Below are 27,295 nucleotides of genomic sequence, written 5' to 3'. Positions count from 1 at the left end.
TTGACACCTCTCCATTACTAATCCGAGCTTAATGTCACCGTACAATAGAAAGGTGACATTAACCCCTTATGACGCCACTTGCCACCTCTACAGGGCAAGTGGGAAAAGTACCTGACAAAGCTCCAGAATAGGCTCATCTAATAGTTGCACCTTTTCTGGGCAGCTGCGGGCTGCTGTTTTTAGGCTGTGGGGGGCCAAGATCAATGGCCCCTTTCCAGCCTGAGAATAGCAGCCCCCAGCTGTGAACTTTGCCGGGTTGGTTCACAGAGGGGGACCCCACATTGGGTTTTCATTCATTCTTTCTCTCCTGCTCGCTGTTGCCGGCAGAGCAGCAGAGAAGAATGACAGCTGTGTTCAACACCAGCTGCCGCGGAACAGCGGCTTACAGTAGCGATTCTTCCCCGGCGGCTGTCCGTGTACACGGAGGACAGTGTGAACTGTTCTCCGTGTGCCATGTTCAGCAGGTTTTGCGGCCCTTGCTCTCTCACAAACACTGACATGTCTCCGTGTTTTGCACACGGACCGTGTGTCCGTGAAAACACATTGACATGTGCAGAGAACCATTCATGTCAATGTGTCTACGTGTGTCAGTGTCTCCGGTATGTGAGGAAACTGTCACTACACGTAGCGGAGCCACTGACATGTGAAACCGGCCTAAAGGACAGAAGCTGCTGTATGTAAAAGCTCATGTTAAAATCGCATTGCATACGGAATGCATACGCATGTCATACGGATGTTCCATTTAAAAATCGCACAGAAATCGCATGACTCTCGCATGGCACTTGTCAGTTTTTTCGGTCCGGAAATCAGACCCTTTTTTTCTCGCAGATGGGTATGAGCCCTAATAATAACATACCTGGTTTCTCAGGAATTTATATTAAAGTGCCTACTTTGTAAAAAAAACACTTCCAACTGTGAGTGGAGATGACGGGATACAGCATTCACATGGAATACATACTCTTCTATATCAGTCATTTTGATTCCTTTATCCAAGGGTGGACAGTTACATTTCCTGAGGCTGAGGGTCAACATGAGAGACTGCTCACTGTTGTGAAGGGTTAAACCAAAAGAAATTAATTCTGCTTATCACGATCATTTAGGGTCAGTGCTATGGGGTCTCAAACATCTGCAGCCACTCCATGGTGTAGTTGCCACCTCCATTTATTCTCATCCCATCCATAACTCATACCAGTCACATTCGTGTAGTTTTCCAATATTTAACAGTTTGGTTGTAGATGAGAAATCCCACAAGGACAATGATTAGCTGCAGCGGTCACGTGGGTAATCGCTAACTTCATTGCTGTAGTACAGGATGTATTATGTGAGCAATGGCTCTTATCATTTTATACCATTTTCTCCATTTTGGTCCAATTATAAAAATCCTCCTGAAAATGTCACTGTCTGAACAGTCTTATGTTTGCTTATGAGGCGGTGAAGTTTGAGTCGGGCAGTGATCGAGGTCTGTACTCGGACCACGCGTCACGGACTTCTGAATGGGGCATTAACGTATTCTAATAAATTTTAGACCCTGCAGCCCCAAGTCTGCGGCTAATCAGTGGGGTCTCTACCTGGATTCGGACATCTTCCCTGATATCGGTGGTGAATCTTAATGATTGATCATTAATAATAATAATAATAATAATAATAATAATAAATTTTATTTTTATAGCGCCGACATATTCCGCAGCACTTTACATTTCAGAGGGGATTTGTACAGACAATAGACATTACAGCATAACAATAATCACATAGATCATAACAGATACCAAGAGGAATGAGGGCCCTGCTCACAAGCTTACAGTCTATGAGGAAAGAGGTAGACACGAAAGGTGGGTGGTAACAGTTGCCCTGATTGTATGGAACAGCCATAATGTTAGGTGTGTGACAGTACGGACACAGAGGGCTAATGGAGGCATAAAGCATGTGGGAGAATGATGCGGGGAACCTGGTTATGGTAAAACTTTTGGCTCTGCCACACAGGGATAGATTAGGTTAATGTGTTGAGGTGGTAGGCCAGTCTGAATAAATGCGTTTTCAGGACACGCTTAAAATTGTGGGGATTGGGGACTAATTGTATTGACCTGGGAAGTGCATTCCAAAGAATTGGCGCGGCACGTGTAAAGTCTTGGAGACGGGAGTGGGAGGTTCTGACTATTGAGGATGCTAACCTCAGATCATCAGCAGAACGGAGGGCGCGGGTAGGGTGGTATACTGAAATAAGGGAGGAGATGTAGGGTGGTGCTGAGCCATGGAGGGCTTTGTGAGTGAGGGTAATAAGTTTATACTGAATTCTGGAGTGGACGGGTAGCCAGTGTAATGACTGGCACAAGGTAGAGGCATCGGTGTAACGATTGGTGAGGAATATGATCCTGGCTGCAGCATTCAAGACAGATTGGAGAGGGGAGAGTTTGGTAAGAGGGAGACCGATTAGAAGAGAGTTACAATAGTCGAGACGAGAATGAATAAGAGAAACAGTAAGAGTTTTTGCAGAGTCAAAGGTAAGAAAAGGTCGAATTCTAGAAATGTTTTTGAGGTGCAGATGACAAGAGCGAGCCAGTGATCGAATGTGGGGGGCAAAGGAAAGCTCGGAATCAAGTATGACCCCAAGACAGCGGGCCTGTTGCTGGGGAGTAATAGTGGAACCACACACAGAAATGGCAATGTCGGGTATAGGTACATTAGTAGAGGGAGGAAACACCAGGAGTTCAGTCTTTGACAGGTTCAGTTTCAGATATAGTGAGGACATGATATTAGACACAGCGTTTAGACAATCGCCGGTGTTTTCTAGAAAGGCTGGCGTGATGTCAGGAGAAGAAGCGTATAATTGGGTGTCATCAGCATAGAGATGGTACTGGAAACCAAATCTACTGATTGTTTGACCAATAGGGGCAGTGTACAAGGAGAAGAGGAGGGGGCCTAGAACCGATCCTTGGGGGACCCCAACAGTAAGAGGAAGATGAGAGGAGGAGGAACTGGCAAAAGATACAGTAAAGGAGCGGTCGGAGAGATAGGAGAACCAGGAGAGAACGGTGTCCTTGAGGCCAATGGAACGGAGCATAGTGAGGAGGAGCTGATGATCCACAGTGTCGAATGCTGCAGAGAGATCCAAGAGAATTAGCATGGAGTAGTGACCATTTGATTTAGCTGTTAGCAGATCATTAGAGACTTTAGTGAGGGCAGTTTCAGTGGAGTGTAAAGAGCGGAAACCGGATTGGAGAGGGTCGAGAAGAGAGTTTTCTGAGAGATAGCGGATAAGACGGGAGTGGACCAGGCGTTCCAGGAGTTTAGAGATGAAGGGAAGATTAGAGACAGGTCTATAGTTAGCGGCACAGTTTTGGTCGAGGGATGGTTTTTTAAGTAGTGGATGTATGATGGCATGCTTAAATGAGGAGGGAAAAATACCAGAAGAGAGAGAGAGGTTAAATATTTTAGTTAGGTGAGGGGTGACAGTAGGGGAAAGGGACTGGAGGAGCTGTGATGGAAATGGGTCACTGGTGCAAGTAGTTGGGCGAGAAGATGCAAGGAGCCTGCTTACTTCTTCTTCTGTGACTGGTTCAAAATCAGAGAGTGAGTTAGATGCAGTGGGGGAGGGAGGACAGTGCATGGTATGAGGAGATTGGGAGATAATTTCCTGTCGAATCTGGTCAATTTTTTCTTTGAAGTAATTGTATTAGTATTCTAATCCTGGAAAACCCCCTTATCTGTGATGTAGGAAATGTTGTGGGCCGCCTGCGTTTCAGTGTGGAGCGAGGCCATTTTATTGATGTCTATTACAACAGCGCTAACACAAATTATCTCTGTATTATGTTCTCCCTGATGCGTCCAGAGTGTCAGTTGTTCCACTAGTAGTTTTCCATTAGCGCTCACTACCCGGTCCCTGGAGCATTTTTTGGTGGAGTTGTGTGTTGGTGTTCAGTATTGCTCTTTTTAATGCATATCTAATAAAGTATGGTTTTATTGTAGATTTTCACTGTGAATATTGATCCTAATCCGCACTGTTAGTTGCACATTTACATGAGATGATCTATGTTTTATGTCCTGTAGACACGAGACCACCGAAGATGAAGAGGGGAAGACCACCACCCTGATCATGTAAGGGCAGAGAACACTGAGCAAACCTTCTAGATGACACAATGATATAGATGATTCCTCCCTCCTGTATATATTTGACTGCACAGACAGCGGCCATTTATTGTTACCGGTCACGCATCTTACATATCTGATTATTAAGAGGTTTTGGAAGAGTTTTTCTTTCTGAAGCTTCTGTGCTGCCTTCTGATTGGACGGGGCCATGTTTGGAGAGATTTCCTTTTGGATCCTGTCAAACAAATGACATAGAATTTATTTCTTTCCACCGGGTGTTTGTCTAATCCTCTTCAGACAAAAAAAAATCATCCTCATGTTAACAAAGTGGATTTTTTATAGAAATGAACTGGAGTGACTTTCCAAGAGTTCCTGAAATAATTCTTTTAGGTGAATTCTGGAGAAGAATTGCATTAAAAAAAAATTCTTAGAAAATGTTATGTGCACATCCTGATGGTGATGTAACCAATTTTTAGCATTAGGCTATGTGCACATGTTGTGTTGTTGCTGTTGTTCTCCACAGGCAAAGCCTGCCCTCTTGACAGTAAGGCCGGGGTCAGATTTGCGAGAAACCCGGATGAGTTGCATGTATTTCTATGCAGCAGAGCGCTTCGATCCGAGTGCTGGCGGCAGTGCCGTGTATTGACGTGCGAGACTTGTCTGGGTTTCTCGTAAGTCTGACCCCGGCCTAAAGAAGCAACTTACATAAAGTAGGTTTTGCTGCGTTTTTATTGTCTCTTGTGCATGTTGATAAAGTTTAGTGGCCCCAAAAGAAGCATGATTTAACTTTCTTAGATTTTTACACTAAAAAGGCAGCGAAAACTGATGCCTGCTTTTTTTTTGTTGTGTTTTTGCACTTACCCATTGTTTCCTGTGGGTGAAAAAAACACTGCAAATACACTGAAAAAATGCTGAAAGAAGTGACACACTGCAGTTTGCAAAAACGCAGCCAGTTTTCCAAATCAGTCAGGAAAATATAAAATATGTGTGCATTTGTTTTCTGAAATCACAGACTTTGCTGGTACTGTAAAATGCAGCAAAATCTGCTGTCAGCATAGCCTAAGCGAAAGTTCACAATGTGTTTTGGGTTTTTTTTACCGAGATTTTGGAACATAAACTCCAAAATCCTCTTAAAAAATTCATAACTAGGAATTTCTGCTCGTTTTCTACTCCAAAGTCTGAGGAAAAAGACTTTGTATGAACACACTCTTGAAGAGAACCTGTCGGCCATATTGGCGCTGTGATACTGATAAAATAATACCTCTGGTGAAGTGAGTTTTGTGGAATCAGGCTTTGAATATTTCTTATAATCACAGCTTTGTGCATCAGGGCGAGACTGTGAGATGGGACTGTGGATAGGGCCTTCCGCTTTTGCCACGGCACCTACACTGCTCCTGTTGTCTTTATTGTCCTTCTGGTTTAGACTTTGCACCAGTTTTGTCCTAGCCCCGGGTGTCACTTGTGCACATTGATCTCCTGGCAGTCTTCAGGGAAATGACCCAGTGGCGCATTGGCAGATTGAGATCTCAGCTCAATGACAAGCCAAGATCTCAATCTGTGCATGTGCCACCACTGGCGCCATTTATTGAAGACCCCCAGGAGGTCGATTTTGTGCATGTGATGCCACCAGCGCCATTTTGCTAAAGACTGCAACCAGATCAATGTGCATCAACACCGCTTTTGGCGAGGACGGCACCAGCATAATGACTCAACCAGGAGGAAAACGAAAGATATGAGCCGTGGCAGAGCTGAAGACCCTACCCACAGTCCCCCCCCCCCCCCGATGCACTAAGCTATGATTATGAGAAAACTTCAAATGCTGATTGCACAAAATCCACAAAACCGATTTCTTCACCACAGGAATCGTTTTAGTCAGTGTCACGGCGCCAATATGGCCATGCGTGTACTTTTCTTAGAAGCATCCCGCTGACAGGTTCCCTTTATGGTCTGGTAAAATGCTTTCCCCTCATTGTTGCAGTACTTATACCTTTATTTTTCATCATGATTAACCCCTTTAGCCCCCAGGGTAGTTTGCATATTAATGACCAGGCCAATTTTTACAATTCTGACCACTGTCCTTTTATGATGTAATAACTCTTGTGACATAGTATACTTCATGATAGTGGTAAAATTTCTTTGATATGACTTGCGCCTATTTGTGAAAACAACAGAAACTTGGCAAAAATTTTGAAAATGTCGCAATTTTCCAACTTTGAATTTTCATGCCCTTAAAACAGAGAAATATGTCATGCAAAATAGTTAATAAATAATATTTCCCACATGTCTACTTTACATGAGCACAATTTTGGAACAAAAATTTTTTTTTGTTAGGAAGTTATAAGGGTTAAAAGTTGACCAGCGATTTTTCATTTTTACACCACCATGCTTTTTTTAGGGACCTCATCACATTTGAAGTCACTTTGAGGGGTCTATATGATAGAAAATACCCAAAAGTGACACCATTCTAACACTGCACCCCAGATGGTGCTCAAAACCACATTCAATAAGTTTAACCCTTCAGGTGCTTCACAGGAATTTTTGGAATGAACATTTGTTTGTCACAAAAGATTTACTTCAGATCCAATTTTTTTTTATCTTGCCAAGGGTAACAGGAGAAATTGGTTCCCAAAAGTTGTTGTCCAATTTGTCCTGAATACGCCGATACCCCATATGTGGGTGTAAATCACTGTTTGGGCGCACAGCAGAGCTTGGAAGGGAAGGAGCACCGTTTGACTTTTTCAACACAAAATTGGCTGGAATTGAGATCGGACGCCATGTCACGTTTGGAAAGCCCCTAATGTGCCTAAACAGTGGAAATCCCTCAATTCTAACTCCAACCCTATTTTCAACACAACACTAATCCCATCCCTAACCATAACCCTAACCACAAACCTAACTCTAACTTTAGCCCCAACCCTAACCCTAACTTTAGCCCAAATCATTTTAGCCCAACTCTAACCCTAATGGGAAAATGGAAATAAATACATTTTTTTATTATTATTTTTCCCTAAGGGAGTGATAAAAGGGGGTTTGATTTACTATTTTTTTATTTTGATCACTGTGATAGGGTCTATCACAATGATCAAAATGAACCAATAGAATAAAATCTATTGTTTCCAGGTGCTGATCGGCAGATCCCGGCAGCCGAGACCCTGGAGAAATTCTGCTTACTGCAACGCTTCTTCCCTGGCGCTCGTCCATGTGGTACTGATGCGGCACACATGTGCCGCAAGTATTACACACACGGACACTGACCTCCCAACTACAGGAAATATCAGGACGTGTGAAAGAGGCGTTTTAGCGGGTTTTTATATTTGGCAGCTGTCACACGCTAAAAGACGCTTTTCAGCTTCAACAATTTTATTGAAATGAAAACATCACTTAACATGAAATACAATCACAGAGTACAAGGATCCCCTCGCAGGGGGAAATACATAGAAAGAAAAAGGCACTTAAAATCATACGGTATCCTTGACTACAGAATCTTTGTTTAGAATATGTGTAGAAAGACAGTTATAACACAACTAAGTTAAACTTAAAGGGATGGGAAGGGAAAGTGGGGAATTTAAAGTGTCGATAATACGAGATATACCAACATGGGACACCAGTGTACCTGCTTTAGAGTCTCTGATTGTAAGGAGCCACTGCCATGCCAGTATATTATATAGATAAAGATATCATTTTGGAAAGGTCATCATCTCTATGTGCCTGAATCCAAGGATCCCATTTACCTCGAAAGTTTTTGAAAGAATCAGATCTGATGGCTTCTATTTTCTCATATAACTATCAGATTGACCCTTCTCCTCACCTGCGTAATTGAGAGCGTACTAGTTTTCCATCTGCTGGCTATGTGATTTCTTGTTGCCATAGCAATAAAGTCAACGAGACGGCAAGTCCTATTGTTAGCATTGATTGGTCTGTCCCCCAGCATAACCGACGGTGACAGAGGTAGTTTCCTACCGAAGATAGTATCAATTAATTTTACTACATCTTTCCACAGAGACTTCACTATCGGACATGTCTACCAAATATGGACATGTCTACCAAATATGGAGTATCTCCATCGACAGTGCACCCTCTAAAACAGTTGCCAGGAACCGAATGATAAATATTGTGCAGGAAGCTAGGTACATAGTGTATTCTAAAAAACAATTTAAAAGAAGTCTCAGTAAGTGAAGCTTGATTACTGCCCCTCATTATATTTTCATAACATCTGAACCACCGTTGAGGTGTTTGGGAGATTCGTAGGTCTGCCTCCCACTGCTCCATAGTCTTCAATTTCAGGCCATCTCTGGGTTTGTTAAATATAGAATAAAGATGGGATATAAGGTCATTGCCAAGTGGGTCATACAGACATTTTAGTTCGTATGTTGTAGGTTGTATGTTTGAGGAGCCAACCATTAGGTTTTGAAGGAAATGAAAAATTTGTTCAAGTTGGAAAGTCTCAGACCTCGGGACTTGATATTTTGCGATGAACTCTTGTTTTGACTTTAGTTTGAAGTGGGTAGTTAAATTTTGTAGCCTAGTTAGCTTATTCTGCTGCCACCATACGTGGTTTCGGGATGTAACTCCTGGTGGGAACATGGGATTATTAAACAGGTTCAGGAGGGGAGAGGGATGAGATTGCAACGCAAATTGGAACCTATTCGCTCTCCAGATTTGCAGGGAGTGAAAGGTATATGGCGAATGTAAAGCCAAATCTTTCGGTAAAGGCCCCGTGGCCCAAATTAGGCTCTCTAAGGATTAAGGTGCTATTTGAGAATTTTCTATTTGCGGCCAGATAGGTGTGTGTTGTTGCGCATTTACCCCTGCCAGCTGGGCGATCTGAGCCCCCCTATAATAAAGAGTAAAGTTTGGTAGCGAGACTACTCCGTCTTTTGTGTCTAAACAGAATTTGTTGGGAAATACGGGGCTTTTTATTGTTCCAGACAAAACGTAGTATATGTGAGTGTATCATTTTGAATGTCATTAGGGGTATTGAAATAGGCAAGGATCTGAACAGATATAGAAATTGAGGCAAGGTAACCATTTTAACCGAGTGCACCCTTCCCAAAAAGGAAAGAGATGGGGATGACCATTTTGACAAAGATTGCGTTTGTTTTTGGAGGAGGGGAGCGTAATAATATTTAAATAGTGTGGGCTTAGATAAAGTAAGGTTAATTCCTAGATATGTAATGTAATGCTTTGCATGTCGGAAGTGAAAGTTCTTTACTATTGAAGCTTGTTCGGCAGGAGGAGTGTTCAGAAACATAATCTCTGATTTATCGATATTGACCTTTAAGCCTGAAATTTCCTCAAAAGAATTAAGTGTATTTAAGAGATTCGGCAGGGAAATATGGGGATTTGTCATGGTCAAAAGTAGGTCGTCGGCAAACAGACTGACCTTGTATTCATGTCTATCTATAGTTTGGCCTGTGATATCAGGGGTAAACGGATCTTCTGCGCTAGTGGTTCCATCACTAGAGCGAATAGGACTGAAGATAGGGGGCATCCTTGCCTGATTCCTCTGCTGATAATTATTGGTTCTGGAGTGGTCGAGGGTAAGTTTAAATAGGCAACCGGAGTATTGTATAGAAGTTTAAGTGAGTCGATTAATTGTTGTGAAACCCCCATTTTGTGCAAGATATTAAACATATATGACCAAGTAACGGTGTCAAAAGCTTTCTCTATATCTAAAGCTAGCAAGGTTAAGGGGGTTTTACGTTTGTTGGCGTTATGTGTAAGGTTTAGGTTTTTACGAATATTATCCGGGGCTTGTCTGGTTGGGATGAATCCAACCTGATCTTTGTGAATAAGACTAGGTAGGCATTTATTAATTCTATTGGCTATTATGGAGAAAATCTTAACATCCACGTTCAAAAGGGATATTGGCCTGTAATTTTTTGTGAGCAATGAGTCTCTCCCTTGTTTTGGGATAAGGCCGGGGTCACACTGGCGAGGAATACGGCCAAGTGAGAGGTGCTAAAAGCATGCATTAGACACGGACCAATGATTCTCTATGGGGTCCCTCGCACCAGGCGTATATTTCTCATCCGTATTCTAGGCTCCGTGCCAATCGCAGCATGCTGCGATTGTCAGCGTACTATGGCCGTAGTACGCCAATGCAAGTCTATGGGTGCGCAAAAAATACGCATTACACACGGACCACACATGTGACTTGCGAGAAATACGCACCAGGTGTCTTTTAGCAAAGCCGGCAATTCAGTGCGCTATACAGTAAACTCACACTGACAGGTTTAATAAAGAAACGAAAGAATAGATATATACACATAGAATATATATATATATATATATATATATACATTCTATGAGTATATATCTATTCTTTGGTTTGTGTTATAAAACCTGTCATAGGGCTCCATTATATGTCCATTTTGCAAGGTGACGAGAAAATCTCGCCATACGGATGCCATACGGATTGCATACGGATGCTTACATGCGCAAAATACGCGACCACACCTTGATTACGGATTACATACGGAGCACTGTTTAGGGGCCATTGATCCGTATTACGCATGTAAAATACTGACCGTATTTTGCGTTGGTTAGTGTGACCCCGGCCTAACAGTGATATGCGCCGTATAGAATTCCGGCGGCATTGTTTGGCCAGTTAGCATATTATTGCAGTATTCTTGTATATGTTTTAATAAAATATTTGAATTTTTTTTATAATATAATGCGGTCAACCCATCGGGGCCCGGAGCCTTCCCAGTTTTAAGATGGTTTATAGTAGATGTGATTTCCTCTTCAGTGATGGGGGAATGTAATGTATCAGCGTAAGCCGGAGTTAGGGAAGGTGGTGGTACATTAGCTAGAAAATCATCCAATTTGGGCAATGAAAAATTTGTGCTATCAGTGTATAGTTTTTGATAATAAGTTTGGAATATTTTGTAAATTTTGCTCAGGTTAAAAGTAGTTTGGGATTGTTCATCTTTTATAGAGAAAATAGAGTTTAATCGTTGTTTTAATTTTCGAGCAAGCATTCGGTCCATTTTATTAGAGAACCGATAGAATGTCGCTTGCATCCACCTGATTGCTCTTTCCGTACGAGTCGTTAGCAAAGTGTTTAGCTGAAATTTTATGTCATAGATTCGCTTAGTTAAGTTTAGAGAGGGGTGTGACTGATTGGCGGTTTCTAATTTATAAAGTTAATTCTCGAGAGTCAATTGCTCCTTAAGACGATTCCTCTTTTTTTGAGATGCTATCCTAATGAGTACACCAGTGATATATTTTTTTATGAGCCATCCAAACATTACCCATAGAGGTGTCAGGGGTGATATTAGAATGGAAGAAGGCATTGAGCCCATGTTCGACCATTATTCGCGTTTGAGGATCAGAAAACAAAGATTCATTCAGTCTCCACGTATACAGACGTGCAGTTTCCACGCTTAATTTAAATACAGAGAGTACACTATCATGGTCGGACCAAGAGGAGTGGACATGTCTGGAATACATCAATGAACGTATGTTTTCTGAATCAGATAGAATCCAGTCAATCCTGGAGTATGAATGGAAAGCTCTAGAAAAATAAGTATAACCTCTGGATTGTCCATGAGATTCACTCAATGTATCAACCAGATGATGAGCTTGCAAGATACCATCAAAGATAGTTTTTTTTTTTTTTTCCCTCCTTGACATGTCAGGCCTCCCCTTATTAGAGCTATCAAGGGTTGGGTTTATAGTTAGGTTAAAATCGCCTCCCCATATGAGAGTGTCATAGGATATGGACCTTAAAGGTTTTGCAATAGATTTGTTTTCATTTGAAATGTCGGGGGTGCATAACAATTCACAAGTCAGATTCGCCTCTCCTGGACCGTGCCCCAAATGATTATATATCTACCCACTGTGTCCACGACCGAACCCTATGTATGAATGGGAAGGAATTATGTAGCAACACCTCTCGTTTTTTTATCATGGGTAGCAAGAAAAAATCTCGAGTAAAGCTTTGGGAGATGAGTTATTAGAGAAATGAGTTTCCTGTAGGAAAAGCACATCAGGGGAATGTTTCTGGTAATCAATAAAGGCGCGTTTTCTTTTTATCGGGGAGTTGAACCCCCTAACATTGTGCGATAGTACCTTATACATTAGGTATGCATAGAGATATTCTAATGAATTTTCTAATTAAACTACGACCTGGAACAGGCATTTTCACCTTAATCACAAATTCAAAAATATTTTTACATCTCATCAACACTCTTTTAGGAAAAGGAGGGAAGGGTAACAAAAAATACAAGAGAAATGGTCACAACCAATGACCAGTTTGTGGGCTATAGTGCGCCGGCCCACTATCAGTGGAACCATAGGCAGTAACAGCCCAAAATGGAGTGGCATATTTACTCCAGGGGCACAAGACTCCACTAATGGGAAAAGGAAACAATATTATTCATTAATTGTTATAAAAAGCATCAAATAGTAATACTAACAGAACGATATCTCGGCATTTTGGCCTCTCTTTGAGAATATTCCAGCACATTCGTCAATAGTGGACTCAAGAAATAGACTTTTTGTTATGCTGTGATTTACTGAGTCTAGCATGGCGAACTTCCGTCCACTCTCTGCGCGGTCTCTGTCTCTGTGGTAGGGCTCCCGAATCAGAAATTGGGATGCCTGCTTTCTCCAGTGCTTTTCTCCCTTCCTCGTAATTTCTTGGAGAATAGGTGGAGTTGCCGTAGGAGAAAATTAAAGCATGTGGGAATCCCCACCTGTAGTTAATCTTTGCTTTTATTAAGGCTAGAGTTATATCTTTCATGGCTTTTCTCCTTATTAGAGTTGCCGGGCAAATATCAGGAAACAGAGATACGGTATCTGGGACATCTGGTAAGTTGTTCAGTTTTCGAGCAGCGGATAGAATCAGGTCTCTGGATTCTTCATGGTGCATTTTAAGGACAACATCCCTAGGTGAGGCATCAGATTTTGGACCTCCCAAGGCCCTGTGGATCCTGGTTATTTTTAAAGAATTAGGGTCTGCTTGGGGCAGGAGGGTGCAGAAGAGATTTGAGGCAACCTCCATTAGATTGGAGCTACTTTCCGGTAGTCCTTTAATTCTGATATTGCCTCAGCTAGATCGGTTTTCCAAGTCCTCACACGTTAGCTCTATGAACTCGAGTCTAGCATCTTGTTTCTGTAGTTGCTCTCTATTATGTTCAGTGGCATCTGCTGTATCATCCATTCTTCTTTCCAAATCATTTGTTCTTTGAGCAATATCTTGGATTTGCTGCATGAAATTGCTTACAGCAGAAGATAACTCAGCTCTAAAAGTTTTCTGAATGGTAAGCCAGGAGGTCCTCCATTGTCATTGGAATCATGTTTGCTGGAGTAGTCAAGTTAGTTTGCTGTGACCTCTGGGGGGGAGCTCCCGGTGTTCAATGAGGTTGCTTGTGACGCTGACATAGTGCGATTAGCTGGTTTTGTACGTTGAGTCATCAGTTGTGTGATCGGACGGGTATTCCTTTCTGATGTAGCAGATTTTTTGGGACGCATTGCTCAGAGACCTCCTGCGTTCTGAAAGTTATCGCATGACAATTACTTATATAGGTGGGTGCATACTTGTGCCCGTGGTGACAGATCTAGTGTTCCATAATTATAGTCCACCAGGATCGTCCATGCCCTCCGTGATGGATTTTAGCAAGACATGGGGTAAATGTTATAGAACAAAGTATGCCTCTGGTGCAGTTCTGCTGCAATACCCCTTTTATTTTACAGGAGTAAGGGGGCGTATGAGCCTGTTGGTCAGAGTAACAGCCCAAATTAAGAAAACAGACAAAAGAGAATAGGTAAAAGAGAAGAAAATATTCTCTCTTCCTTCTTTTTAAGTATGTGCAATTGCATCAAGAAGCCAGCAGGTGGTCCCCAGCCTTTATACCTAAAGACAAGGTATCACTGGAGATTATATGAACTCTTCTCCTTCAATTGGGGACTTGGTCGAACTTACTGTATAACCCTCTGATAGCCAGGGTCGGGATACAGCAGGGCTCCCGCAATCTTTTCAGGCACTCTGCTACTCAGAGAGGGTCCCACTAGTGTGCCACAATATGGCTCCTGCTGTCCTCCTGCAATATGGAGTGGTCCCGGGTGTTCCTGCAGCCCCAGCCAGTCACCCATCTCCAGGGCACAGCACGCAGCTAGCCTCCTCCTCACCGCATTCCCGGTGTCACCTCCGGATCTATCACCGCTCATGCCACGGGTCGTCCGCCCACTCCAGGCCGCGGCTCCGCCGGATGTATAGGCCGCAGCAAGCTCCGCGGTCTCCCTCGGTGCGCTCGGCGTCCAGGAGAGCTCCCCCCGCGCGATCGCCAGATGACAGCAGAAGGTAAGCGGCCAGTTTTCTCCCACCGTCGGTCTCCGGTCACAGGAAGGGGGCCTCCGAACCTTCAGCATCACAGCAGCCACGATGTGATCCGGGCAGGCTTCAGGCCTGAAGCTAGGCTGCGAGTGGGTTCTTCGTCCCGAGGCACCGGGTGGACCCAGAACCAACGGGGGTTATCCTCCAGGTCCCTTCTAATGTATCTCGGTCCCCAATGACGGCGGATGGGCTATAGGGAGCCCTGAATCAGGCAGATTGTTATTTTCCTGAGAGGAGCTCAGGCTGGCACGTCCCGCTCCTTCAATCGTTGGCCACACCCCTAAAAGACGCTTTTTGTCACAAAAATTAGTTTTTGCATCATCACATTTTGAGAGCTACAATTTTTCCATATTTTGGCTCACAGAATCATGTGAGGTCTTGTTTTTTGTGTGACAAGTTGACGTTTTTATTGTTGTAATTTTAAGGCACATGACTTTTTTATCACTTTCTATTCTGATTTTTGGGTGACAGAATGAACAAAACCCAGCAATTCATGAATTTCTTTTGAGAGGGGCGTTTGTACCGTTCCACGTGTGGTAAAATTAATAAGGCAGTTTTATTCTTCGGGTCAGTACAATTAGGCTAGGTTCACATAGCGTTAATGCAGTCCGTTCAACGCATAACATTGACGGACTGCATTAACGCCATATCCCTAACTAGATCGCGTTATGCGATGACGCAGCTTCTCCATTTGCGCCAGCAGTGACGGACCCTTGAATGCTGCACAGTGTCCGAGGGTCCGTCACAGCATGACGGCACTTCGCTAATGCAAGCCAATTTTGACATGAGTTAGCGATGCGCCACGTTATAGCAGTCTATAGCAGCATTAACGGATGCGTTACATCACATTAATGCCGCGGTGTAATGCAATCCGTTAGACAGACTGCTATAATGCAGTGTGAACCCAGCCTTACAGCAATACTGTTAGGCTGGCGGAACGCACCAAATAATGAAAGGTGCTAATGAGGTGCGTTCGCAGCCTGGGGTCCACCGTGCAGCGATGGAAACTGCTGCTAGACAATGACGGATAGGGTAGGAAGTAGCTGGACACCGGCGGGTAACCTCAGACCCGACGCGTGCAAGGACAGAATCTGTTACCTCACAGAGTCTGTACGAGCAAACGCATAAGCGTAACCTGTTGAGCATCACAGGTCATGACTCAAAGTAAATTACCGCTCAGAGCGGGTACTATGTCTGCCCTGGCGGTCGCCACTAACCAGCGTAAGCACAGTGCTGGAAAGTGCACCTAAGTGCGCACGGCGCCGCTCAGTCAGAGACTGCGGTATCTGCAGTAAGTGATGCCTGTACTGACTGCCGCCCTCAGGCGCTACAGGAAGGAGAGCTGAATACACTGCGGTGCTAAGCAGTGCAAATGCTCGGTACTGACTCTAACTATAAGACCATGACTCATGTGTATCAAAGGGAGGGAGTCTTAATGAATCAGTCACCAGTCTCAGACATCCATCATCATTCATACCTCTAAACAATGTAGAATCAATGTCTATCATAGCGCATGGCGGGGCGGCTATGCGAACCTTTTATAGCAGCGTCCATCTGGGGCCTTCCTGATGGTCCAATCTGAGCTGGAGAAGGACCTAAACATGTGACCTCCAATCTCCAATGGGAGATCATCCCATGGGCATGCTCTGTGGACCAAAAGGAGGACTTAGTCCCTGGAATCATTCGCTGCTGACCAGCATGCGTTGCTATAGCTGGACCAGAGGTGGCAGCAACAACCAAACCCACAATGTTGGTGTGGGCAGAGCACCGGGATCGACGAGTCTGCTGAGCAGGCTCCACTGCGGCTGGAGAGGATTGGGAGACTGCTGAAGGCAAGGCTTGGGATTCCTGCTGTGCAACGACAGGATCCCGACGCCTAACAAATACCTCATTTATATCATTCTTTTATGTTTTGGAGCTTTTATATAAAAAAATCTATTTTATAGAAAAAAATAATTGTTTTTGCGTCACTTTATTCTGACAGCTATAACTTTTTCATTTTTTTGCTGATGACCCTATATGGCGGCTCGCTTCTGCAGGACTGGATGACAATTTCAGCTGTACCATGTTTATTCTTTTTGATTGTGTGTTATTCCACTTTTTGTTCGGCGGTATGATGATGAAGCATTGTTTTTTGTCTTTTTTTATGTTGTTCACTAGTAGGTTTAACTAGTGGGACACTTTTATAGGTCGGGTCATTATGGGCGCGGTGATACCAAATATGTGTACTTTTATCGTTTAGATTTTTTTCTTGATTTATTTAGTGATAAAGAAAATCAATATTTATTCTATTATTTTACAAAATATTTTTACAATTATTTAAAAAACATTTTTTTTACTTTTTTTTATCTTTTACATTTTGTCCTACTCTGAGGCAATCATTTTTTGCAGGTTGATCGCTTCTATAGCATACAGATGAAGCAGCATCTGCATGCTATAGAAACTGTCAGCGTTGCAAGTTGCTGCACTGACCTGAGAGACCTCATGATCATGCACTGCGCATGATCGGGAAGTTTCTCAGCTTTGGCAACCCGGATCTCATCATGACGACATTGGGTTACCATAGCAGCGATCAGAGACCCTGCGGCTGCCAGCCCTCTGCCTGCTCCGGGAATGCTGCTATCGTGTTCAAACGCAGCATTTCGGGGGTTAAAGTGCCGGGAGCGGTCTTATTATAGTAGTGGAACTAGTGTCTTGCTGGCCTGCGCACTAGACTGTGTCAATTCAGAGCCAGCAATGGCTTGGGCATGTGATCTCGCACAGGGGAGAAAGACCCATCTAGGGACGATAGGGAGTGCAGGGATCAGACTCAGGCTTATGTTAGGAGGTGAACCATCTCTTTTCTCCCTATTGCCAGTGTTTCCTTGTACATCTTCCCTGGAGTTGTGCAGCATGCCTGGCGTCCTCTCGGCCCCCGTGTGACATTCAGGCCAGATCACTATGCATACTCAGCCAACCAGTCTATGGAGAAATAAAGTAGAGCCTAAACTATGCGTGCTCGACTGATAGCATTGGATCCATGAGATGGCAACATGAGGGGCAGTTTACCAAAAGGGGAAACTTACAAGTCAGTTGCATTGGCATACATTAATAAATATGGCATTAACTTTGTACATACTGTACATATGATTTTGGGAGTACCCCTTTAACTGTATGGTTATTGAAACTTAGCTGCTTTGCATTAGCAAATTATGTAGTAAATAATTTATTCATTATTGACCAGGATAGCTAGATAAGAAATAAAAAAATATTGTTCATCTGTTACATAAAGGGGTTGTTTTGTCACATCACAAGATATTGATTACCTATGCTTAGTATAGGTCATGAAAATCAGATTAGTGGGGGTCCAACACCTGGCACCCACTGATCAGCTGTTATAAGCTCTAGCTGAATATAAACACATTGAATAGAATCCGACTCAATGAATAGCGGTCATAACCAGACAATGCAAATCTGGTCCTAGATCACCTTATAACAGCTCATTTTGGGGAAAAGATTGTAAGGATAGCTCATCAATATCTTTTTATTGGAATGTGCTTAACATTATTTGTTATATCTACACTCTATATAGCAAAGAAACCTCCATTTAACGTCGACCAGCAACAACACCAGCCGCCTGTTCCACATGGCATCGACCAGCACCACCACTAGCCGCCTGTTCCACCTGGCAGCGACCAGCACCCACCACCAGCTGCCTCTTCCACCTGGCAGCCACCAGCACCCACCACCGGCCGCCTCTTCCACCAGGCACCCACCACCACCAGCCGCCTCTTCCACCTGGCACCCACCACCACCAGCCGCCTCTTCCACCTGGCACCCACCACCACCAGCCGCCTCTTCCATCTGGCACCAACCACCACCAGCCGCCTTTTCCACCTGGTACCAACCACCACCAGCCGCCTTTTCCTCCTGGTACCAACCACCACCAGGGCACCAACCACCACCAGCCGCCTCTTCCACCTGGCACCAACCACCACCAGCCGCCTCTTCCACCTGGCACCAACCACCACCAGCCGCCTCTTCCACCTGGCACCAACCACCACCAGCTGCCTCTTCCACCTGGCACCCAGCACCACCAGCCGCCTCTTCCATCTGGAAGCGACCACAATAAAAATATATCTGACACAAATTTAAATAGGTTGTCTGACCCTAAAATAATTTTTTTTAAGATTCTCTGTGCTCTATTGTAATTTATTTCATTGCCTGCACTGTTTGCCTACATGCTCAGCAGAGGCGCAGCTAGGACTTTAGCTCAGGGGTGGCAAAACATCTGATTGAGCCCCTAAACAGGTAACCCTGATTACAACTATAGTGGCGCACTCTAATTGTGGGCGTAGGGGAACCACAGCTGATGACCATGGTATTACTGAAATCTCATTGAAATAACAACACTGTTATTACTGCCATATGGTGCTAGATATCACTACTGCAGAACATAATGTATAGGAGATTACAGTACAGTTATAAATAGTGACTTACAGGTGATGTTCTTACTGATGGAATCGTTCACTTTTCTCGTCATTTTCATCTGGCCCAGACCGACTCGACTTCTCCAGCCAGGACTCAGCTGTATATATTACAACAAAGACACATATGATTTCTCACATTTCCAGCACCGTCCCCAACTATTCCCAACTTGCACAAACAACTCATCCTGCTGATACCCCAATACTGGACCGCGTCTGCCGTATGTGTTCCTATTTATACACCTGCTGTACAAAAACAGAGCTCCACTTACTGCCCCACATAGTAATGCCACCTCTGTGCCCATGTGAAAACAGTGTCCACATTTGTTCCCTAGAAAGAAATGCCACATTTGACAGTCATAAAACAGAGTGCTCATGTAACAATAATGCTTCTTAAGTTCCCACTTAACATTTAATAATGTCGCGAGTCTCCTCATGTTCAGCTCCCCTATACACGGTGTGAGGGGCCCACAGCTTCCATATAGACAGTATGATGGGCCCACAGCTCCTCCATGGACAACATGAAGGGCCCACAGCTGTCCTATACATAGCAGGGTGGATCCACAGCTCTCCTATGCACAGTATGAGGGGCCCACAGCTACCCTATACACAGCAGGGTGGGTCCACAGCTCTCCCATGCACAGTGAGGGGCCCACAGCTACCCTATACACAGCAGGGTGGGTCCACAGCTCTCCTATGCACATTATGAGGTGCCCACAGCTACCCTATACACAGCAGGGTGGGTCCACAGCTCTCCTATGCACAGTATGAGGGGCCCACAGCTGCCCTATAAACAGTATGATGGGTCCGCTGCTCCCTCAAACACAATATGACCCCCACAGTAGTCCTCACAGTGTATAATGGCCCCCACAGTAACACCCACACTAAATAATGGCCTCCAGACTATCTAATGGCTTCCACTGTAGCCCCAATAGTATATATTAGCAGTCACAGTGAATTGGCGTCCATACAAGTATGGCTGCAGACGCTGCAGGGCCCACACAATTGCCAGACATTCCTCCATCGTGGAATAGGCCACTTCCCTCGGCAGGAGCTTCCGGCTCAGGTACAGAACGGGGTGTTCATGGCCCGTAGTGTCGACTTGGCTGAGGACAGCACCGAGGCCGAAGACGCTGGCGTCGGTCTGCACTACGAACGGCCGCGTGAAGTCGGCTGCCTGTAGTACAGGAGAGCTAGAAAGGGCGGTCTTGAGCGCCTGGAAAGCTGTCTCACAGGCGACTGTCCAGTAGACTGCGACGGGCAGCTTCTTCTTGGTGAGGTCCGTCAGGGGCTTGGCCAGGGCATTACAGTGTGGAACAAACCTCCTATAGTACCGGGCAGTCCCCAAGAAGGACATCACCTGCTTCTTGGTCCTGGGGGTGGGCCAGAATGCGATGGCATCCACCTTCCCGGTGTCCCAGGTAGTGGACCTCACTCATACCCAGCTGGCATTTTTCCGGCTTAATGGTCAAGCCTGCTCGCTGGATCTGCCCGAGCACCTGCGCCAGGTGCTCTAGGTGATTCTCCCAGGTGGGACTGAAGATGGCAATGTCATCCAGGTACACGGTTGCATACCCTTCCAGTCCCTCGAGCAGCGTGTTGACCATCCTCTGAAAAGTGGCAGGGGCATTCTTCATGCCGAATGGCATCACCGTGGACTCATACAGTCCGAATGGGGTGATAAAGGCAAAGCGTTCCCGTGCCCCAGGGGTCAGGGGAATCTGCCATTACCCCCTGCTCAGATCCATGATGGTCAGGTACTTGGCCCCGGCCAGCTGATCGAGCAGGTTATCGATGCGCGGCATTGGGTACGCATCGGTGACCATCACAGCGTTGAATCCCCGGTAGTCCACGCAGAACCGCGTAGTTGGGTCCTTTTTAGGGACGAGGACTACAGGCGAAGCCCACGCGCTGTTGGACGCTTGGATCACCCCCAGCTTCAGCATCTCGTCTATCTCTTGGCGCATGTGCTGCTGCACCTCAAGAGACCCAATATGCTGAACGCCGGATCAGGGGGTGATTGCCGGTGTCCACGTCATGGACGGCTGTCTCAGTCCTTCCGGGCAGGCTGCTGAACAGCTCCCGAAAGGGGAGTAGGGTGACCCCCAGCTGGGAACGTTGGTCCTCTGAGAGCTGGTGGCCAACCCCCACATCCTCGATGGATCCACTCACCTTGGCTTGGGTGAGCAGATCCAGGAGGGTTTCTACCTCTCCTTCCTCGGGAAGGTTGCACACTGGGTGGGCACAAGCCTCCCGCTCATGATGGACCTTCATCATGTTCACGTGGAAGGCCTTCCTCCTTACACGGGCTTGGTCCACGGTGACCAGATAGGTGACAGCGTTGAGCCGCTGGTGCACGAGGTATGGACCCTCCCAGGCCGCTTGAAGCTTGTTTTGAGGTACGGGGACCAGTACCCACACCTTTTGACCCACCTGGTAGGTCCGCTCACAAGCATTCTGGTCGTACCACCGCTTCTGGTCAGCCTGGCTTTGGGCCATATTGTCATGCACCAGCCGTGTCAAGGCCATCATTCTGTCTCGGAAGTGCACAATATACTCAATGACCGACTCTCCAGGGCTGGCCAAATCCCCTTCCCATGCTTCCTTCACCAGAGCAAGGGGCCCCCGTACACGTCGCCCGTACAGGAGCTCAAAGGGGAAGAGACCTGTTGAGGCCTGTGGGACCTCCCAGTAGGCAAACAGCAGGTGTGGGAGATACCGCTCCCAGTTTCTCCCGTGGGAGTCGAGCAACATCTTCAGCATCTGCTTTAAGGTGCCACTGAACCGCTCACACAGGCCATTGGTCTGTGGGTGGTACGGGCTGGCTACCAGATGTTGCACCTGTATCTGCTTACAGAGAGACTCCATCAGCTGCAACATGAACTGGGTCCCTCGGTCAGTGAGCATTTCCTGGGAAGACCCCACTCTGGAGAAAATCTCCAGTAAGGCAGTGGCCACTTTGTCGGCCCGAATGGACGACAAAGCTACCGCCTCCGGGTACTGGGTGGCATAGTCCAATACCATTAGTATGAAGCATTTCCCGGAGCGGCTGGGAGTGGATAGAGGTTCAATGAGATCCACAGTCACCCTCGAGAAAGGCTCTTCGATGATGGGCAGAGTTACCAGTGGGGCTTTGGGGCGCCACCCCGCCTTCCCCACCCTCTGATAGGTGTCACACGAACGGCAGAAGGCAATCACCTCGGTCCTCATTCCAGGCCAGTAGAAATGCTGAGCTAGCCTGGCCCTGGTTTTAGTGATCCCTAGGTGTCCGGCCATGGGAATCTCGTGTGCGATCCGCAACAATTCCACCCTGAACGGATAGGGTACCACTGTCGGTCCCTGGGCCGCGCCTCCGGTGAACCCTGCTGGACCGTACGCGGTACAGCCGTCCCTGGTCCCAGACCACTCCCTCGCGGTCGGACTCCAGGAGAGGCTGTGCCGCCCGCTCCTTGAGAGCTTTCAGGCTAGCGTCAGCTTCCAACTCTGCCTGAAATCCCTGACTCGATGTGGCAAGATTTGACAAAACTGCCACATCCTCTGTCAGCTCCCCGGGATCTGTCTCCTGGCCGCTGACTCGGCAGCCACTTGGTCAGAGAGGGGGAAACCGTCGGACCTCTGCGAGGCTCCTTGGGTCCTACTCCTGGTAACAGCGGCCACGACCGCTGAGACCACAGGTAGCGCCTGCTTCCCCTCGGCCCCCGACCAAGTCACTGGGTCAGGCAGACTTCCCTGGCCTCCTGACATCCCGGGTGCGGGGAACTCCTGCCCTGGGGTCTTACCTGGTGGCTCCTCTCCCGGGACGCCCCCTCCCCCCATGGCCTGTTCCTCTTTCTGCATAGGCCCTAGACTCAGCAGGCTGGATTCACTTAGGGGCCCTACACTGCCCATAGCAGCCCCTCCCTCCACCTCTGAGCTCTCCCCTGCAGTCTTCTCACCTGTCCTCACTGTGAGCCTTGTGTGTAGTGTCAGTGCATGGCTTACCATCAGGTTTCACTCCCTCCTCCACTGGAGGCACATTCAACACATTAACATTCACAGTAGAGTCATGACATTCTTGAGGAGCTGGACTTGGGGGTTCAGTGGCCACATACTGAGACACTAGCCGCCCCAAATCGGTCCCAAGCAACACATTGGCTGGAATATTTGGCGTTACTCCCACCTCCCGCATTCCCCTCCCAGCTCCCCAGTTCAAAAACACCTTGGCAACGGGCAGCGCCTGTCCAACGCCTCCAATTCCAGAGACGGAAAGGATTTTCACAGGCACCAAGTCTTGAGGGGACACCACCTCAGGACATACCAGGGTTTGTTCAGCGCCTGTGTCCCGCAGTCCCATGACCGCTGAGCGGCTGATGGTGATGGGTTGGTAATTGTCCAGGGACCTCCCACCACCACCTCCCACACACAAAACAGTGGACGGTTTCTGGGACAGGGATGGGGCCTTCTGGCGCTGGGGACACGCAGCCTTAAAGTGTCCAGGCTGGTTGCAATGATGACGTCTGGGTTCTGCTCCTGGCCTGGAGAGGGCAGCAGGGGGTACACCCCTTGCACTCTGGGGGGCTGAGGGGACAGGGGCAGGATTGGGCTTACCCCCTCTCCAGGTGCTGCTGGCAGGCTTCTTTGGCTCAGACGCCCTGTTGTTGGCAGACTCGTCTGCCAGGGCAGCTGTAGCAGATGCCCCCTTTGGTTTCCGGTCACGGAGGAACTGCTGGAGGTCCTCTGGGCAGTTCCACAAGCACTGCTCCGTGACGAACAGTTCCTGGACCTCCTGGCGGGTGGTGAGCTCTAGACCCGAGGTGCAGTGTTCCGCAGCTCTCAGCAGTGCCCGCATGTGGTCGGTCCAGGTGTCCTTTGAGCCCCGCTGCAGGCTCCGGAACTTCCTGCGGTACGTCTCCGGGGTGAGGTTGTAGTGCTGGATCAGGGCCTGCTTGATGCTGTTGTAGTTCTGCTTCTCCCCGGCAGGTAAGTCCCCCAAAACATCCAGGGACTTACCCCTCAAACGGGGGGGGGGTTCAGGTACCTTGCCCACTGATCCAGGGCCAGATGGTGTTGGAGGCAGGTTCTCTTTAAGGCCAGCAGAAAGGAATCCAGGTCTCCATCCTTTTCAAGCAGGGGGGGGAAGTCCTCCGCCCGGACCTTGGAAGCCTTTGTCCCCGGTGGGGGTGGAGCGTCCAGCGGGAGCCCGTGCTGAGACATCTCCAGTCTGTGCCGGCGCTCCGCAGCTTCACGGCGTTCTGCAGCCTGCAGCACACATTCTGCATGCTCACGCTCCGCTGCCTTCTCTGCCGCCACCAGGAGTCTGTCATGGGCGTCGTCATTACCAGCCTCGAGCTGTGCCATAGCCGCTTGGAAAAGGGCCTCCGATCTGGACAGGCTGGGGCGGGCAGGTGGTGGACAGTCCACTGCAGGACTGAGCACAGGGGTATGGCTCCTTGGGGAGCCCTGGCTGAGCTCCCTCTCGCCTTCATTGGTATTGCCCTCCACTACCTCCTCATAGACCATAGCATTGGCCTCCCCCTTTACCTTACTCCTGGTGCCTTCCGCCATCTTGGGAACCTCTGGTTACTGACACAGCTGCAACCCTGACCTCGCACACAACTTATTATATTTACACCTTGACCGTCTAGTGCTGGGATGACCTCAAGACCCCAACAGTGAAAGTTACCGCTGGTAGTCTTTAGTGTCTGGGAGTAGGGGTCCCACGCACACTATTACTCTGATCCCACCGCTGCCACCAATGTGGAGGAAAGACCAGTTCCTCCCGCGTCACCAATGTGACGTAACTACACAGGCACAGCTCTCCGGCGCCCCCTTTGTCTCTCAGGTCAGTAAGGCAACTGCACCTAGAGCAAATGGCCACCCGGGAGGATGTCCTTTGACCCGCTGGGTATTCTAAGATCCGTAATCAGAGTAAAAGCATCAGCCCAAGATTAATTTTATGGTTTAATTGCCTTAAGGGCGCACTAGATAATTACAGAAATATACAGTAAGCTATACAACGGAATTACAGTGGATTTGCAGTCAGAGTAAAATATAACAATAATGGTACAAGACTTAGATATTAAGCTGGAGGTCAATTTACCAGGTTGTATGTGGATGCCGGGAGCTCTGCAGTCCATAGGTACAAGAATCTTAGTTGCCAGACAGACCCCAAAGTCTGTCGCCAGTTCCTTCTTAGATCATCATTTGGTTCTTCTGTGTGAGACTGTCTGCCATGTGTTCCTAGTTCTTAAGCATGCTGGGTTCCTCCCCCGTGTCAGAGGGTGGGCTAATAATCTCCATCCTTCAGCTCCCTGCAGAACTTATTCCAATATCTAAGAAAGGGGGTAACTTCCTAAAGGATGATCGGATCAGGACACGAGAGGTACCAGTGAATGCGGTTTGTTTTGCCTGTCGTGTGAAAGAGCAAACATGGCCCCATTGGGTTGCTGTGGAGCGCCAATCTCTATATCTCAGGTCCCAGAGCCCTCACCGACTCAGGAGTCGCACTGCCAGATGCGCGATTTCCTCAGGGTCACGCAGATATTTTTTATGAGTATATAAATCGAAAGGTGTGCTCATAATCCATGATCCTAGGACAGAGTCGAAGAGGCTGGGAGAGACAATGGATGTGTATTTCTGGGTTCAGCTGGCAGGTGTATTCTAAGTGAAGCCCCCAGGCACCTTCCTGCCCCATGCTGGCGTGGCTCCTACTCAAGCTTTGAGGTTCAGTTTTGGCCTTATCTCATTATCATACTAAAAGGCCTTGTTATTCAACATTGGAGCACTAAATCCTGTTTTCTTCAATATGCTTAGAGGCCCGGGGGGGGGGGTAGGAGCAGTTAGCTGCCTGTAATTCTTGTGAACTCAGACCAAAATGGACAGGCCAAGCTCAGACATGAGGCGAGCATTAGGCCCCATATCCAAGATGGCGGCTGCTCCTTCATCACAAAGTCATCCAGAATTCCAGAGGTGGATGAAGCTTGTTGATGGTTGTAGGGTTTTTGTTTAAAAGTATGTCCAACTTGCCTTTTTTCTCCTGTTTTTTTGTGTTGATCCAATACACACAAAGGAGATAAACTTGTATATAACAAAACATGTGTAGTGATGAGTGAACATACACAGATAAGGTGTTATTCAGGCACACTCGGGTGTTGAGTGTCTTCGGCGACTCCATGCAGCTGCGTATCTCGTGGCTGTTAGCTGCAAAACATGCAGGAATTGCCTACCAAATGCAGCTACGGAGACTCGAACATATTTTTTGAGCACGCTGAATACCCTCGGTTAGCACACGAACAAGCTTAGATAACACCTTATCCGAGCCCATTCGCTCATCAATAAATATGTGTAATTGAAATAATTCTCTGGGAGAAACACTTCATTTTCTGGAACAATGTCAAGGGTGCCAACATTTTCAGCCATGCCTGTGTACACATTAAGCACATGTATCCATATTACGCACACACATTTCGCTCACATATACACAGTTCACACATACAGTTGTGGCCAAAAGTATTGACACCCCTGCAATTTTGACAGATAATACTCAGTTTCTTCCTGAAAATTATTGCAAACACAAATTCTTTGTTATTATTATCTTCATTTAATTTGTCTTAAATGAAAAAACACTAAACGAATTGTCCTAAAGCCAAATTGGATATAATTCCACACCAAACATAAAAAAAAAAAAAAGAGGGTGGACAAAAGTATTGGCACTGTTCGAAAAATCATGTGATGCTTCTCTAATTTATGTAATTAGCAGCACCTGTAACTTACCTGTGGCACCTAACAGGTGTTGGCAATAACTAAATCACACTTGCAGCCAATTGACATGGATTAAAGTTGACTCAACCTCTGTCCTGTGTCCTTGTGTGTACCACATTGAGCATGGAGAAAAGAAGACCAAAGAACTGTCTGAGGACTTGAGAAACCAAATTGTGAGGAAGCATGAGCAATCTCAAGGCTACAAGTCCATCTCCAAAGACCTGAATGTTCCTGTGTCTACCGTGCGCAGTGTCATCAAGAAGTTTAAAGCCCATGGCACTGTGGCTAACCTCCCTAGATGTGGACGGAAAAGAAAAATTGACAAGAGATTTCAACGCAAGATTGTGCGGATGTTGGATAAAGAACCTCGACTAACATCCAAACAAGTTCAAGCTGCCCTGCAGTCCGAGGGTACAACAGTGTCAACCCGTACTATCCGTCAGTGTCTGAATGAAAAGGGACTGTATGGTAGGAGACCCAGGAAGACCCCACTTCTTACCCCGAGACATAAAAAAGCCAAGCTGAAGTTTGCCAAAACTTACCTGAAAAAGCCTAAAATGTTTTGGAAGAATGTTCTCTGGTCAGATGAGACAAAAAGTAGAGCTTTTTGGGCAAAGGCATCAACATAGAGTTTACAGGAGAAAAAAGAGGCATTCAAAGAAAA

General features: G+C 46.6%; 1 long non-coding RNA gene across 1 annotated transcript in view; it reads left to right on the top strand.

Annotated features, from left to right (window-relative positions):
* LOC141086093 (uncharacterized) overlaps positions 1-18,525 on the top strand; it is a 36,254-nt gene extending 17,729 nt beyond the window's left edge. The window contains exons 4-5 of the long non-coding RNA XR_012231505.1: positions 4,045-4,092; positions 17,997-18,525. This is a non-coding gene — a long non-coding RNA (uncharacterized lncRNA). The remainder of the gene's footprint in view (positions 1-4,044; positions 4,093-17,996) is intronic.
* Positions 18,526-27,295: the final 8,770 nt, after the last annotated feature.

Source organism: Dendrobates tinctorius, unplaced genomic scaffold (genome assembly GCF_039654945.1).
Source record: "Dendrobates tinctorius isolate UK_male_01 unplaced genomic scaffold, ASM3965494v1 ptg000030l, whole genome shotgun sequence".
NCBI lineage: Eukaryota > Metazoa > Chordata > Amphibia > Anura > Dendrobatidae > Dendrobates > Dendrobates tinctorius.
The sequence above is the reverse complement of the archived record's forward strand: the minus strand, read 5'-3'. Positions and strand labels throughout refer to the sequence as shown.